Source organism: Galeopterus variegatus, unplaced genomic scaffold, assembly GCF_000696425.1.
Source record: "Galeopterus variegatus unplaced genomic scaffold, G_variegatus-3.0.2 Scaffold1668, whole genome shotgun sequence".
Taxonomy (NCBI): Eukaryota; Metazoa; Chordata; class Mammalia; order Dermoptera; family Cynocephalidae; genus Galeopterus; species Galeopterus variegatus.
This window is the reverse complement of record NW_007727779.1, coordinates 248010-264658: the sequence shown is the minus strand read 5'-3', so window position 1 is coordinate 264658 and position 16649 is coordinate 248010.

Sequence of the window (16649 nt, the reverse complement as noted above, 5' to 3'; positions counted from 1 at the left end):
TTTCTCTCTCTCTTTTTTTTACAACTTAAGATGGCATAAGTTTTTTTTAATTGAAACATGATTGTACTTATCTGTGGGGGTACAGCATTGGATATCAATACCTGTGTGCAATATGTGATGCTCAAATCAGAATAATTATATGTGTATATTCAACATTACACAGCATAATCACTTTTTGGGGCCCTTTACCAATTTCTTGCTAACCTTTCCCTTTTCCTTCTCTTCTGGTGGCCTCTGTTCTGTTTTCTCCTTTTGAAAGCCCAACCAATTATTGTGATTGTTGTTTCTTTCTTTTTTTTTTTGCTACCACTTATAAGTGAGGACATTCGGTATTTCTCTTTCTGTGCCTGGCTTATTTCACTTAACATAGTTTTCTCTAAGTTCATCCATGTTGCTGTGAATGGCAGAATTTCATTCTTTTTTTGTGGTAGAGTAGTATTTCATTGTGTATATGTACCACATTTTCCTTATCTGGTCATCTGTCGACAGACATTTAGGTTGGTTCCAATTTTGGTCTATTATAAATAGAGCTGTGATAAAACATTGGAGTGCCGGTATCCCTTCAACATGATGATTTCTGTTCCTTTGGGTATATGCCCAGTAGTGGAATTGCTGGATCATATGGTAGTTCTATCTGCAGTTGTTTGAGGAACCTCCATACTGTTTTCCATAATGGCTGCACTCTCTCTAGCTCTAAATCTCATTAGTGTTGTCATCCTTTTTAAAAAGAAGCATTCCCGTTATTGTGCATTTGTTACTATTCCATTTCTTTGCACTTTTATATATTATTTACTCCCTTCTATTTTGGGGGGTCCTATTGGTATTGTTTTATTTACTTTTGAGATAAATAATTAGAGCATCTATTTTTCAGCCTGCCTTTCTTTGAATATGCACTAAAAACTATAAACACAGTTATGAGTTCTATTTCCCTTTAGGCATAGTTTTAGCTGCATTCCACAAGTTTTTACATGTTCTATTTTTATTACGTTCAGTCTAAAATACTTTTAAATTTTTATTGTGATATCCTCTTTAACCAATAGGTTATATATACATATATACTTTTGAAATTCTGGGCATTGATGATTTTCTATTTTTTAGACAGATTTTTAGCTTAATTTCACTGCAGTCAGAGAACATGCTATTAGAGACACGTTTTATGGCTCAGTGCAGTTCAATTTGTAAATAATTCAAAAGTACTTGAAAATAATATATATCCTGAAGTTTATATTCTTATATATCTATGTTATATTCTTATGTATCTTATATATAAGATATATCAATAAGCTCAACTTTGTAAACCATGTTGTACATTTGTGTTATATTCTATATTCTTCAATCTGTTGCTGAGAATGGTGTGATAAATTTTTCCTCTGTGACTGTTGGTTTGTCTATTTTCTCTCCTGTTAATTTTTGCTTCATAAAATTTAAGTATATTATAACGAGTGCTTACAAATTAATAGTTGCTGCATGTAGGATAGTAAACCTTCAACTATAGTTAATTGTCTGTTTTTTCTTTCAGTTCTATTTAGAACATATTCCTCATATATTCTAGGCCTATGTAATTAGTTATGTATACACATTTATAATTCTTACATCTTTCTGAAATATTGATCTTTTATCCTTATGAAATCTCGCATTTGTCTCTAGTAACAGTTCTCGTCTTAAGTCTGTTTTCTCCGATGTTAATGTAGTTACCTCAGCTTTCTTACAGTTACTTTTCCATGGCTCTCTTGGGTCTACTATTTGATGATATTATTACATGGTCTTCTGGTTTCCATTATTTCTCTTGTAAATTGGGATAGGAGTTTTTATTGCCTATTTGATAGTATCTTTTTTCTCTGGATGCTTTTAAAATTTCCTCTTTGTCTTTAGTTTTTAACAATTTTACAATGATGTGCCTAGGTGTGCTTTTATTTGCATTTTTCCTATTTTTTTGTAGCACCTGCTAAATCTGTCACTTCACATCTTTCATAAGTTTTAGAAAAGTTATGGCCATTCTCTTTTCAAATATTCTTTTGCTTTATTCCCTCTGTGCCAAATCTTTCTCCAGATTGATCGCACCAATTTACAATCTCAGTAAAAGTAAAAATATTCTCAATATTTGTTTGTCATCCTGATAGTTGTGTAAAAATATCTCATTGTGGTTTTAATTTGTATTTTCCTAATGGCTAATGACGTTAAACATCTTTTTATGTGTTTATTTGCCATGTGTATATCCTCATTTGCTCATGTTCTAAATGAATTGTTTTTTGAGAGTTCTTTATATATTCTAGATGCAAGACCTTTGCTGGATATATGAGTTGCAAATCTTATCTCCCAGTTTGAATCTTGTTTTACATGCTCTCAATGGTATCTTTCACAGAAGAAATGTTCTTAAATTTGATAAAGTGCAACTTATCAATTTTCCTTTTATGCATTGTGCTTTTGGTTTCAAATCACATAAGTTTTTGCCTATGCCTAGATCCCAAGATTTTCTTTTATTCTTTTTCTTAAAATTTTACAGTTTTACTATTTACACTTGATCAGTTATCCATTTAAAGTTCATTTTTGTATAAAGTGTGAGAATTAGGTCAAGGTTAATTTTTTTTCCTTATGTATGCCCAGTTGCTTTAGCACAATTAGTTGAAAAGTCTGTCCATAGATATTCCTCCATAGAATTGGTATGGCACCTTTGTCAAAAATCACCTGGGCATGTTTGCGTGGGTCTCTTTCTTGTTTATCTATTCTGTTCCATTGACTTATATGTCTATCCTTTCACCAATAGTACAGTCTTGATTATTATGGTTATATAATATAATAAGCCTTGAAATTGGATATACTGACTACTTTCATTTTTCTTCTTTTGTTTATATTTTTAAAAAACTTGCTGGGGTTTTGATAGGAATTTTGTTGAATGTGCATCTCAATTTGGGGAAAATTGACATTTTTACTATATTTTGATATAATAATAATTGATATATTACTATATCTTTATCATATATGTTTATTCCAATCAGTGAGCCCAATACATATTTTCATTTATTTAGATCTTTATTTCATCGAAGTTTTGTATTTTTCAACAGAAAAGTACTATACATGTTTTGTTAGATTTACACCTAAGTATTTTGTTTTCTTTGATAATTGTAAATAGTATTGCATTTTTATTCTTGGTGCCCACATGTTCATTGTTAGTATATATAAATACGATTGACTTTTTAAAATATTTACCTTATATTTTGCAACCTTGCTGAACTCAATTTTTATTTGGAGAAATTTTTTGGAGTGACATCACCAAGCTGGTGGACTAGATGATCTGCTGCAGCAATATGCGGAACCATCAAGTGAAATAACCTCCACATAATTGCTGTACCCAAGATAGATGAAAAAGAAAGAAACCTACAAAGCATATTTGAGGAAATAATGGCTGAAATTTTCCCAAGTATGGAAAAAGATGACAGCATCCAGGTACAGGAAGCTAAGAGGTCACCAATCAAATTATATCCATAGAGGACTGTGGTCCAAGACATATCATAATTAAATTATCAAAAACCAAAGACAGATAATACAAAAAGCAGCAAGAGAAAAGAAGCACATAACATTCAATGGAACCACAACACATCTTTCAGCAGATTTCTCAGTAGAAATGCTACAGAACAGAAGAGAATGAGATGACATATTTAGAGTGCTGCTGAAGGAAAAAGCTTGTCCACCAAGAATTCTGTATACAACAAAACTAAGCTTCAAAACAAGGAGAAATAAAGACTTTACTAGACAAAAATAAAAAAACAGCTAAGGGAATTAATCAACATTAGGCCTGCCTTATAAGAAATGCTAAAGGGAGTTTTTCAATCTGAAAGGAGATGACACCATAGTGTAACAAGAAAACATTTGAAAGTACAAAACTCACTAGTAAAGTAAATACACGGACAAACTCAAAATACTTCAATGTGGTAAAAATCGTGGTAAAAGTGGTGAATTAACCACTTGTATCCTGGTATGAAACTAAAAGATAAACCTATTAAGATAATAACAAATACAATAACTGTACAAGAAACAGGCAATATTAAAAGATGTAACTTGAAACAAGAAAATGTCTGAGATCAAAGCAAAGAATCAACTTTAGTTCTTTTTTCTTAGCAATGGGAGTTAAATTATTATTCATTTTAAATAATCTGTTATAACTGTAACTTTTTTCGTAAGCCTCATGGTAACCATAACACAAACACCTATAATAGATATACTAACAATAAATAACAAGAAAGCAAAGTATACTACTAGAGAAAATCACTTAATCACAAAGGAAAACATTAGGACCAGAAAAAAATGAGAAAAGGATCAATGACAACCACCAGAAAATAAGCAACAAAATGGTACTAACAAGTCCATATATATCGATAATAATGCTAAATGTAAAGGGATTAAATTCCCCAATTAAAAGACAGAACCAACAATATGCTGCCTACAGGAAACTCACTTAACCTATAAAGACACACATTGAATAAAAGTGAAGGGATAGAAAAAATGCTTCCTGCAAATGAAAACCATAAAAGAGCAGGACTAGCTATATTTATGTCAGATAAAATAGACTTCAAGTCAAGGAAAGTAAAATAAGATAAGATAGGTAATTATATAATAATAAAGGGATCAATCCAATGAGATTAACAATTCTGAAAATTTATGCACCCAACACCAGAGCACCCATATATATAAAGCAAATGCAATTAGACCCAATTGGAAAGATGGGCTCCAATGCAATAGTATTTGGGGACTTTAACACCCAAATTTCAGCAATAAACAGGTCATTCAGAGAGAAAAATTAACAGAGGAATGTCAGAGTTAATCTCTACTCTAGACTGATTGGAGCTAATAGACATTTATAAAACATCCCATGCAACAGCTGCAGAATACACATTCTTCTCAGCAGCACATGGGGCATTCTCTAGAATAGACCATATGTTAGGTCACAAAACAAGTCTCAACACATTTAAGAAAACTGATATCATATAAACTATCTTGTTCAACCACAACAGAATAAAACTACAAATCAATAACAGATGGGACATGGGAAACTGTACAAATACATGGAAATTAAACAATATGCTCCTAAACAACAAATGGGTCAATAATGAAATGAAAAAGGAAATTAAAATATTCCTAGAGACAAATGAAAATGAAAACACAATACACCAGAACCTATAGGATACAGCAAAAGCAGTTCTAAGAGAAAATTTTATAGCAATAAATGCCTCATCAAAAAAGTAGAAAACCTTCAAATAAACCACCTAATGTTATGCCTCAAGGAACTAGAAAAACAAGAATAAATCAAACCACAAATTAGTAGAAGGAGAGAAGCTCAGAGGAGAAATAAATAAATTAGAGGTTAAAAAAATATGAAAGACCAATGAAACAAAGAATTGTTTTTTCAAAAGGTAAACAAAATTAATAAACTATAGCCAGACCATCAAAGAAAAAGGAAGCAAAGACTCAAATAAATAAGATCAGAAATGAGAATAAAGACATTACAACTGATACCACAGAAATACAAAGGATCATAAGAGACTATCATGAACACCTATGTATTAACAAAATGTAAAACCTTGAAGAAATAGGTAAATTCCTGGACACATACAACTTACCAAGGTAAAATCATGAAGAATTAGAAAACTTAAAGATACCAATAATGAGTAACAAGATTAAAGCAGTAATAGAAAGTCTCTCAACAGAGAAAACCCCAGGACTAGAAGACTTCACTGCCAAATTCCACCAAACATTAAAAGCAAAGTTAATACCAATTCTTCTCAAACACTTCAAAAAAGTTGAAGAGGAGGGAATAATTTCAAATGCATTCTCTAAAGCCAGCATTACCTTTATACCAAAACTGTAGAAGGACACAACAAAACAATAAACTACAGATGAATATCCTAAAGAACACAGATATAGAAATCCTCAACAAAATGCTAGCAAACCTAATCTAACTACAGATTTAAAAGGTCATTCACCTGGGAAGCAAGGATGGTGCAACACATGCAAATCAATAAATGTGATACATCACGTCGACAGAATAAACAACAATGACAACAACAAAAAAAACCTGTATGATCATTTCAGTAGATGAAGAAAAAGCATTTGATAAAATTCAACATCCTTTCATGATAAAAACACTCAACAAATTAGGTATAGAGGCATGTACATCAACACAATAAAGGCCATATATGACAAATCCACAGCTAATATCATACTAAGCAGAGAAATACTGAAGATTTTTCCTCTAATATCTAGAACAAGACAAGGATGCCCACTTTCCCCACTCTTATTCAACACGGTATTGGAAATTTAAGCCAGTACAATAAAGTAAAAGAAAAAAAGAAAGGGCATCCAAATTGGAAAGGAGGAAGTCAAACAATCCCAATTTGCAGATGCCATGATCATATACATAGAATACTCTAAAGACTTATTCAAAAAATTGCTAGAATTAATAAATGAATTCAGTAAGTGCCAATATACAAATCAACACACAAAAATTGACAGTGTTCTTATACACCAATAACAAAATATCTGAAGAAGAAATCAAATAAGTAATTCCATTCACCACAGCTACCAAAAAAATAAAAATGAAATTCCTAGCAGTAAATTTAACCTAAGATGTGAAAGACCTCTACAACAAAAAATATAAAATATTGGTGAAAGAAACTGAAGAAAACACAAATAAATAGAAAGATATCCCCTGTTTATGGGTTGGATGAATTAATATCATCAAATTGCCCATATTACCGAAAGTATGCTGTAAATTCAATGTAATCTTCATCAAAACAGATCACATACTTCACAGAAACAGAAAAAAACAAACTTAAAATGTATATGGAACCACAAAAGACCTTGTATAGCTGAAGCTATCTGGAACAAAAAGAACAAAGCTACAGTTATCACAGTACCTACTTCAAAATAAGCTGTAAAGCTATAGTAGCCAGCACAGCATGGTATTGGCATAAAAACAGACAAATAGACCGATGGAGCAGAACATAGAACCCAGAAATAAATCCATGCACTTATAGGCAACTGATTTTTGACAAAGGTGCCAAAAATATACACTTGGGAAAGGCCTCTTCAATAAATGGTACTGGAAAAACTGGATATCCACATTCCACATGCAGAAGATTGAAACTAGACCCCTATCTCTCACTATATACAAAAATCAACTTAAAATGGATTGAAGACCTTTACTTAAGACCTGAAACTATAAAACTACTTGGAAAAAAAAACAGGGGAAATGCTACATTAAATTGGACTGGGCGGCACTTTTTTGAACAAGACTGTGAAGTCACAGGCAACCAAAGCAAAAATAGATAAATGGAACTACATTAAACTAAAAAGCTTTTGCACACTAAGTGACAAAATCAACAAAGTAAAGAGGTAACCTACAGAATGAAAGTGTTTGCGAACTGCACGTCTGATGAGGCCTAATATCCAGGATATATAAGGAATGAACCCAAACAACTCAACAACAAAAAACCCCAAATAACCCAATCAAAAATGAGCAAAGAACACATACCAATGGCCAACAAGCACATGAAAAAATGCTCAACATTACTAATCATCAATGAAATGCAAATTAAAACCACCATGATATAGCATCTCACTCCAGTTAGAATGGCTGTTATCAAAAAGACAGAAAATAAGTGTTGGTAAGAATGCAGAGAAAAGGGAACTCTCCTACATTGTTGATGGGAATGTAAATTACTACAGCCACTATGGAAAACAGCATGGAAGTTCCTCAAAAAACTAAAAATATAATACCTTATGATCAAGCCATCTCACTACTGGGTATATACCCAAAGAAAATGAAATCATTATGTCGAAGAGACACCCTCACTTTTATGTTCATTGCAGCACTATTCACAATAGCCAAGAGATGGAATCAACCTAAATACCCATCAGTGGATAAATAGATTTTAAAAACTGTGATTTTAATACTACTTTATACTGTTATACTATTTATTATAAATATTATTTTATGCTATTAAATACTATTTAGCTATAAAAAATGAAATTCTTTCACTTGCAGCATCATGGATGAAACTGGAGACCATCATGTTAAATGTAGTAATCCAGGCATAGAAAAATAAATGCTACATGATCCCACTCAAGCGAAATCTTAAAAAAAAAAAAAAAAAAAAGTGCTTCTCATAGAAGTAGAGAGTAGAATAATGGTTACCAGAGGTTACCAGAGGCCAGGAAGGAAAAGGAGGTAGGAGAGGAGGAAAGTTGGGGTTGCAGGAGAAGAGGTAGATTAACAGGTACAAAGTTACAGGTAGATAGGAAGATTAAAGTTCTGGTGTTCTAGGCCAACTAGGGTTAATAATATTATATCATATATTTCTAAATAGCTAGGAAAGAAAAGATAAATGTTCTGGTGATGGATATGCTATCTACCCTAAGTGAATCATTGTGCTATATATGCATATATTGAAACAACACACTGTACCCCACAAATATGTGCAATTAAAATTTGAAACTATAAAAAAGTTGTATATATATATTTTTCAGAATCCTAGGGATTTTCTACAAAGATAATTGTGTTATCTGCCAATAGGGACAGTTTTATTTCTTCCTTTCCAGTATGTATGCCTATTATTTCCTTTTCTTGCCTTACTGCACTGGCTAGAACATCAAGCATGAGCAAATATCCTTGCCTTCTGATCTTAGGGAGAAAGAATTCAGCCTTCAGCATTAAATATGTTAGGTGTATGATTTTGTAGATGCTCCTTATCAAGTTGAGGGAGTTCTCTGATTCTATTTTTCTGAGACTTTTTTTTAATCATGAATTGATTATAAATTTTGCCAAGTGCTTTTTTCTGCATTGATTGATATGATATGTGACTCTTTTTCTTTAGCCCGTTAATAATGTGGATTACATTAATTGATTTTCAAATATTGAACCAGCCTTACATCCCTGGAATAAACTCCACTTGGTCATGATGTATAATTCTTTTGGTATATTTCTAAATTCTATTTGCTAATTTTTTAAAGGAATTTTTGCATCTATATTCATTAGGGTTATTGCTCTGTAGTTTTCTTTTTTGTGCAGTCTTTGGTTTGGGCCCAGGGTAACACTAGCTTCATGAAATGAATTGGAAAGTGTTCACTCCTCTTCTATTTTATGGAAGGAATTATATGGAACTGGTGTTAATTCTTCTTTAAACATTTATAAAATTCTCCAGTGAAATCATCTGGGCCTGGCGATTGCTTTTGTGGGAGTTTATAATTATGAATTCAATTTTCTTGATAGTTAGTCGGTTATTCAAATTATCTATTTCATAGAGGGTGGATTTCAGTCGTTTGTATTTTTTGAGGAATTAGGCCATTTCACTTAAGTTATCAAATTCGTTTGTGTAAATTTTATAGTAATCCCTTATTATCTTTTTTTTATTTGCAGGGTGTGTAATAATGTCCCCTGCTTTATTACTGATACTAATAATTTGTCTTCTCTTTTTTTCTTTGTCCATCTTGCTAGAGGTTTGTCAATTGTATTGGTCTTTCCAAAGTACCAGCTTTTTGTTTCACTGATTTTCTCTTTTGTTTTTCTGTTTTCAATTGCAATGATTTTTGCTTGTATATTTATTATTTCTTTCCTTCTGCTTGCTTTGTGTTTATTTTACTGTTTTGTGTTCTTGAAGTGAGAGTTTGGATTATTGATTGGAGACACTTTCTCTCTTCTAATAAATGCTTTTAGTACTATAAATTTCCCTCTTAGCACTACGTTAGCTATGTCACACAAATTTTGATATGTTGTTTTTGCATTTTTATTCAGTACAATGTATTTTTAATTTCCCTGAGATATTCTCTTTAACCTATGGATTATTTAGAAGTATGTTATGTAATACCAGCTGTTTTGAGATTTTCTTGTTATTTTTTCTGCTATTGGTTTATAGTTTGATTTCATTGTGATTCCTTTGTGTTATCCAATTCTTTTAAATGTTTTGAAGTTTGTTTTGTGGCTTAGTATGTTGTGTATCTTAGTATATGCAGCATAGGTGATCAAACAGAACGTGTATTCTGCTGTTGTTGGCGGGAGTGTTCTATAAATATCAATTAGACTTTGTTGGCTAATGATGTTGAGTTTTCTGTATCCTTGCTGATTTGATGTCTAGGTGTTCTATCAACTGTTGAGAGAAAAGTGTTGAAGACTCCAATATAATTATTGGACTGTCTATTGATTTGTCTATTTCTTCTTTCAATTCTATCAATTTTTTTACTTCGGATGTATTGTAGCTCTCTTGTTTAGTGTTTATAGGTTTGGGATTGCTATGTCTTCTTGATGGAGTAATCCTTTAATTATTATATAATATTCCTCTCTATCTTCATTAATATTCTTTTGCTCTGAAGTCTTCTTTATCTGATATTAACATAGCTGTTCCTACTTCCTCTGATTGATGTTTGCACTATATATCTTTTGTCTTTTTTCTTCAAACCTGCCTATGTTGCTATATTTGAAGCAAGGTTCTTATAGATAGCATATAGTTGGGTCATGTTTTTTAATTGACTCTATCAGTCTCTGTATGTTAATGGGTGTATCTAGACCATTTACATTTCATGGAATTATTGATCTATTAGGGCTTATATTTGTCATTTTATTTTTTGTTCTATGTTCATTCTATTTTTCGTTTCTCCATTTTTTTTCCCCTGTCTCATTGTGGGTTACCTAAACATTCTTTAGAATTCAATTTTTACTAATCTAAAGTGTTTTTGAGTGTATCTCTGTGTATAACGTTTTTAGTGGTTGCATTATTTGGTAGATTATTACATTATCACATTATTTATACATAACTGATCATAGTCTACTGGTGTTCTCCGTTGGGACTAGGGTTGCTAGCTGCTTTGCCTTCTTCTACCTCTCAGTCTTCTTTTGTTTTATGTGTAAACTTCAGGGTTTAAATTGCACTTAATGAAAAATGTTTACTTCATGTTCTCAGAAGCAGAAATCCGTTTGTGAGAGTTTTGACAAACACCTACAATCATGTAACCACCACCCCATCTAAATTTAGTACAGTTTTATCATCCCTTCCCCAAATTCCGCCATGCCCTTTTTTGATCAATTTCTTCCTGCACCCCCACTAATCTGTTTTCTGTTCCCATGGTTTTGCCTTTTCCAGAATGTCCTATAAATAGAATAACAACACGTATGTAGCCTTTTGGCACTGGCTTCTTTAACTTAGCATAGTGCATTTGAGAGTAATCTGTGTTGTGTATATCTGTACATTGTTGATTTCCATTCCTGAATAATATTCATTTGAAAGGATATACTTCAGTTTGTTTATCCATTCTCCAGTTGAAGGATATTGAGTTATTTCCAATTTGGAGTGATTACAAATAAAGCCACTATAAACATTCATATACAGGTTTTGGTGTAAACATAAATTTTAACTTAACAGGAAAATAAAACAGGAGTAGGATTTCTAGTTCATATTTTAAGTGCATGCATAACTTCATAAGAAACTGCAAACCTTTTTTTTTTTTTTTTTCTGAAGTGGTTGTACCATTCTTCATTCCTACCAGCAATATATGAGAGTACCAGCAGCTTGACATCACTGCAAGTACTGATTTTAATTTACATTTCCCTAATGACTAACAATGTTCAGTATTTTTCATGTACTTAGTTGTTGTCTAATTGGTGAAGTGTCCTTTCAAGTCTTTTGTCCATTTAAATAATTGGATTATTTGTTTTCTTATTATTGAGTTTTGAGAGTTCCTTATATATTGTGGATATAAGATCTTTATTAGAAATGTGATTTGCAAATATTTTCTCATTCCGTAGTTTGTTTTTTTGTTCTCTTAACAATGTCTTTTGAAGAACAGAAGTTCTCATTTTTAAGAAAGTCCAATGTATCAATTTGTTCTTTGATGGACTGTGCTTTTGGTATCATATTTAAGAAATCTTTGCCTAATCTAAACTCATAAATATTTTTTCTATGTTTTTTTTCCTGCTAATTTTTAATTAAATGCCTGACATTGTTTTTGAAAGACTGTAGAGATAATTTGAGGCTCTGGATGATGTCACCTTCCTCCTAGAGAGAATATGCTTCATCTTTTGTCAGACAATTATGTTAGAAGCAGATGACTTTAATCTAATTGGGGCTTCAGAAGACTCAAATTCTGGTTTTAGTCTTTGTGAAGGCAAGTCTATTTCTGTGTGCCCTCAGGTTTGTCATCATGGGAGGGGTATTGAAGGCCTGGAGTTTTTAACCAGCTCTCCTCTTTGGTGGGTCTTATATCCCAATTTCTGTCTCAACAACCCTGTGAACCTGCCAAAAGCTCTGCTTATCTTCTTTTCATTTCATTTAGTTTTTGCTTATAAATAAGCAAATGGCTCAGCAAATGGAGAAATGTTGAACCAAATATCAAGGTTCTTTCTGTGCCTCCCTCTGTTTAGCATCATAGTCCCTCAAGCACAAAGAAAAAGCTCTTGGATATCAGCAAACAGTTTTGGGTTTTTTTTAAATCTAGCTTTTATAATTTTATTCAATGGGAGGGTCGATCTGCTACAAGCCAGTTTGATATAACCAGAAGCAGAACTCCTCCCCATTAATTTTTCACATTGACTATTCTAGAGGCATAGTATCAACTCAGTCCCAGAGATTAATTTTCCTTTACAGCAATTTGCCTATATTGGGATCTAAGACATTATAAATCTGAAGATTCACATGGATGTGGGAAATGACTTCATTTCTCTGCTGAGGTAAAGAACAGTGTGCTTTTCCTCTATATATTTCTGGGAGAATGTGTTTTAGCAGTTTAGAGTGAGAGGATCTGATATTTAACCACAGGAACAAGCTTAACGTAACAACTTTCTTCACCTAAGTAGCAACAGAAATTTAATTACCTTCTCCTTCAGTTATTTTATATGTTTATTCCCCACCCTCACCCCCTCTAAAAGGTTACTGCTAGCAAACAAACCCATCAGGCATTCCATCCAGGACTTAATAATGTGGTTCCCTAGGACGATCCGGGATGAAGGAATTTGTCTTCAAAGTGTCAGATGAGAGAGATAAAGTTTCCACAGTCAACATTAAATCTTTGATAGCAGCTCAAAAATAATTGAAATAAGAAATACCAGATATGAATTCACATGCACTAGCTTTCAAAATCGAAAGTAAAATCCTTCTAAGAATCCTGAATGGAGATGCTACAGAGCTTGTCAGGCTGCCCCGACAGTTGGACCAAGTCTAGTGAGATTAAAAGCACAGTGAGTGAAGATAAGTTTTATACAAGATGCAGAAACAGAAAAACAGGAAGAAGAGACAAAGGGAGAACTGTTAAAGATATAAGGAGTGTTTAGGCTATGACAAGAAATGAAAGATTGAGCCTAAGAATGAGCAGCTTGACTAAGAGAAACGGCTAAAGCAAGGACTCATGAAGTATGGACATTCTGTGCTTTCTAAACATTTCTAAATCTTTAACAGACAAGTAACAGATATGACCAATGTCCATTTGCTCTACACGCAGGGCACAAAATCTTTGGGATTAATTGGCCAAAGAAAAGACTTAGAATTTCAGCTTTGCTGTTAATTTATGGAGTAACCTGGAAAAAGTCACTTATTTTCACTAGGTTTCTGCAAAATGGCAGATTTTTAATGCATCATGTTTTAGGTTTTTTTTAAAGGTGCGTGTGTGGGTATAACCCAAATTTCAATGTTGATATAAGGAAGTATTGGGGACCTGTAATATCCTTCCTTGACATTTTTTTAATTCAATAAAATTAAAAATTTCAAATCATAGAAACATGGATTGTACAATAAATACTCTCCTCTTGATCATCAATCATTTAATATACACAAGTAAAACTGTAAAGACAAATATGTACAATTTTCAGAGAATCTGGATCCATAAGCCTAATCGTCCATGGAAGACATTACCTCACACTCATATCGAGCTACGTTTTGTGGATAATTTTACCCCCTGCCTAGTCATTTTTGGATGAGTGGCATATTTACCTCTCTCAGTAAGAAAAGAGACTCTGTCACCAAATATTTATGGAGAAACTAAAATTTTATATCAGAAGATTTAAAAGACCCAATGTTAACTCCATGCTGTTTGCCTTAACTCATTTTTCATTATTATATTCTAGTTTTGAAACAAGAATCTAAACCCCAAGGTTATGATAATAAAAACAATCCACAAAACTGATCCTGGAAACTCTCAGGTTTTTTTCAGAAATGCTATGATGGCTTATCTTATTCTTAAAGTCCTACCTCCTCACTTAAAAGACAGGTGACACTAGTGTACCTGCCTGCAAATAGAGTCAAATTTTACAACCACTATTTAGTGACATTTAGAGGAGGCAGGGATCTTTGAAGACAACATCGACCAACCCTATCATTATGCAGGTAGGAAATCAGAAACCCAACACAGGTAAGTCACGTAACCAAGGGGGCACGGTCCTGGCCTGGCTCTCCACTAACTGCTCTTAGAGTCTAGCAAGTTTATCAAGTGTCCATTTGCATGTAAATCATTTTACCAGGTATGTAGAGGAAGTTACAAAATAAAGAAAACATTATTTCTAGTCTTAAAATTGAAAGCTCCAAGACAGCTGAGTCCACGCCTGTCTTGTTCATGACCTAGCTTAGTGCCCATCACGTGGTAAGTGCTCCATCGGGTTTAATCTGAGCTAAGACGTTCATTCCTGTTCTTGTCATCCCTTCCTCTGAATCACCACTTTTTGAGCATGGATTGTGTATATGATGCATGAGCTTGTCTGTGGGAACCACTGCATTGGCAATAGAAACTGCCCTCTTTCCTGACTGGTGATGGGCAAAGGGTCTGGAGCTCACTATGAAGGGCCTGAAGAAGCTTCACTGATGAGTGTTGTAAATGCACGCTTGGGAGCTAAACTGGTAAATTTTTCAGTCACAAGTGTGGAGATTGGCTAATTACTGGGAAGGGGAGACAATACTAACTATTGCATATTGGGCATAATTATGTGCCCAGCATTTTACCTACACTAGCTCATTTAATCCTCGTAACAATCAGGTGAAGTTAAAAACTATAATCCCCTTCACAATGGAGGACTTAGAGGCTGAAAAGGTTAACTGTTTTGCCCAATTGCACACCTGCTGAAAACAATGGGGTTGAGGGTGGGGATGTCAGACCTTGTCTTCCTGCCTCACTATACCAAATGCTGCATCAGGACAGGTGAAGGAGCTCAGTTTAAAGGCAGACACACTGCGGACTATGGTACGATGACTAGAGGACATACCACATTCTCTTTCCCAGGGACCAGCAAGACCAGAAAAAGCAGTGAACAGCAAGATGAACAGACCACGACGTGGCTCACAAGCTATGGCTGAGTGCATAGAAGTCAGGAAGCCTGTGAACAGGCACATTGCCAAAGCCAAGGCTGCAGCTAGAACTCCTGCCAGAGAGAACAACTGGACTGACTGGCCTTCTTGGAGATGGCAGACTGTTTTTAAAAAAGGAGGTTGAGTTCCTCTTGGGCAGGCACACGATGGAGGGGAGCCCAGTAAAGGGAACTGAACTTGAAAGGCCCAGTGAAGTCACAGTTGGAAGCACTGCTCAGACCTGCAGCAGCTTTTATCACTTGGATTGTATGTAAACAGAGAGAAGAAGTAGGGATTTAGTGATCTGGGGCTTGAAGTTTTTGGACTAACAGTTTACATTATTTTTATACTCCAAGAAGTTGCCATATAACTTTTGAGGGCTGAGATTGGGTCTTATTCTTGCTCTCATGCCCCTGCTTTAGTGCTTTTCATGTGGTAAGAGTTAAAAAGTGTGGGATGAAATGAATACATATTCGTATTATGTATTGCATACATTGAGATTTTAATGGTACAACCAACAGAAAGTTAAACTGAGACTGTAACCTCCTTCAGTTTGGTTCCTGCCTTTCCTTCCACCTTGACTAGAGACCTGAAGCCGAGTTCGCATTTACTATTTGCTTGTTTGTCGGCTGGATGAACGGGGTGCCCACATTAGTTGTACTTACGCATTTACTATTCACGATGAGCCCAGTGAGAGTGATTTTCAGTTCTTCGCCCTGTGAGTGGTACTGTACACAAGCACAACTTTACAATAAATGGAGCCCTTCTCTGGATTTCACAATTCCAAGCTGAATTTGAGATGTCTTGAGGCTTACAAAAGCATTTATTTTTATCTATTTAACAAACCAGAGTCCTTGTTTTCTAAGAAAAGTTCTCTCTCTCACCCTCCCTCCCTCTCTCTCTCTCTCTCTCTCTCTCTCTCTATATATATATATATATATAGCCCCAAGACCAATTTAATTTATGGCAATCTACTATTTATGAGACAGCTTCTCTCATACTATGAGCTGCTTTAAAGGCAAAATTCATCAGGCAACAATAGCAAGCACAAGCCAGCAGCTTTGCAGCCTTTCCATAACTCACCAAGAAAATCCATCATCCAGTTGTGTCACTTTCCACCTGAAGAAAACTGATTTTGCCTTACTTCTAAAAATGTGATAGAAATCGATCAAGGTTAACAAATATCCGCTATGAAAACTTAATTCTGAAAAAAATTAATGTTCATCTGAATGCTGTTTGGTTCCACCATCTTTTCTAATTTCAGTCTTAAAATGTCTGATTCTCAGATTCACATACTAGAGATTGAACACGATAAATGCAACAGACAGGAAAGGAGAT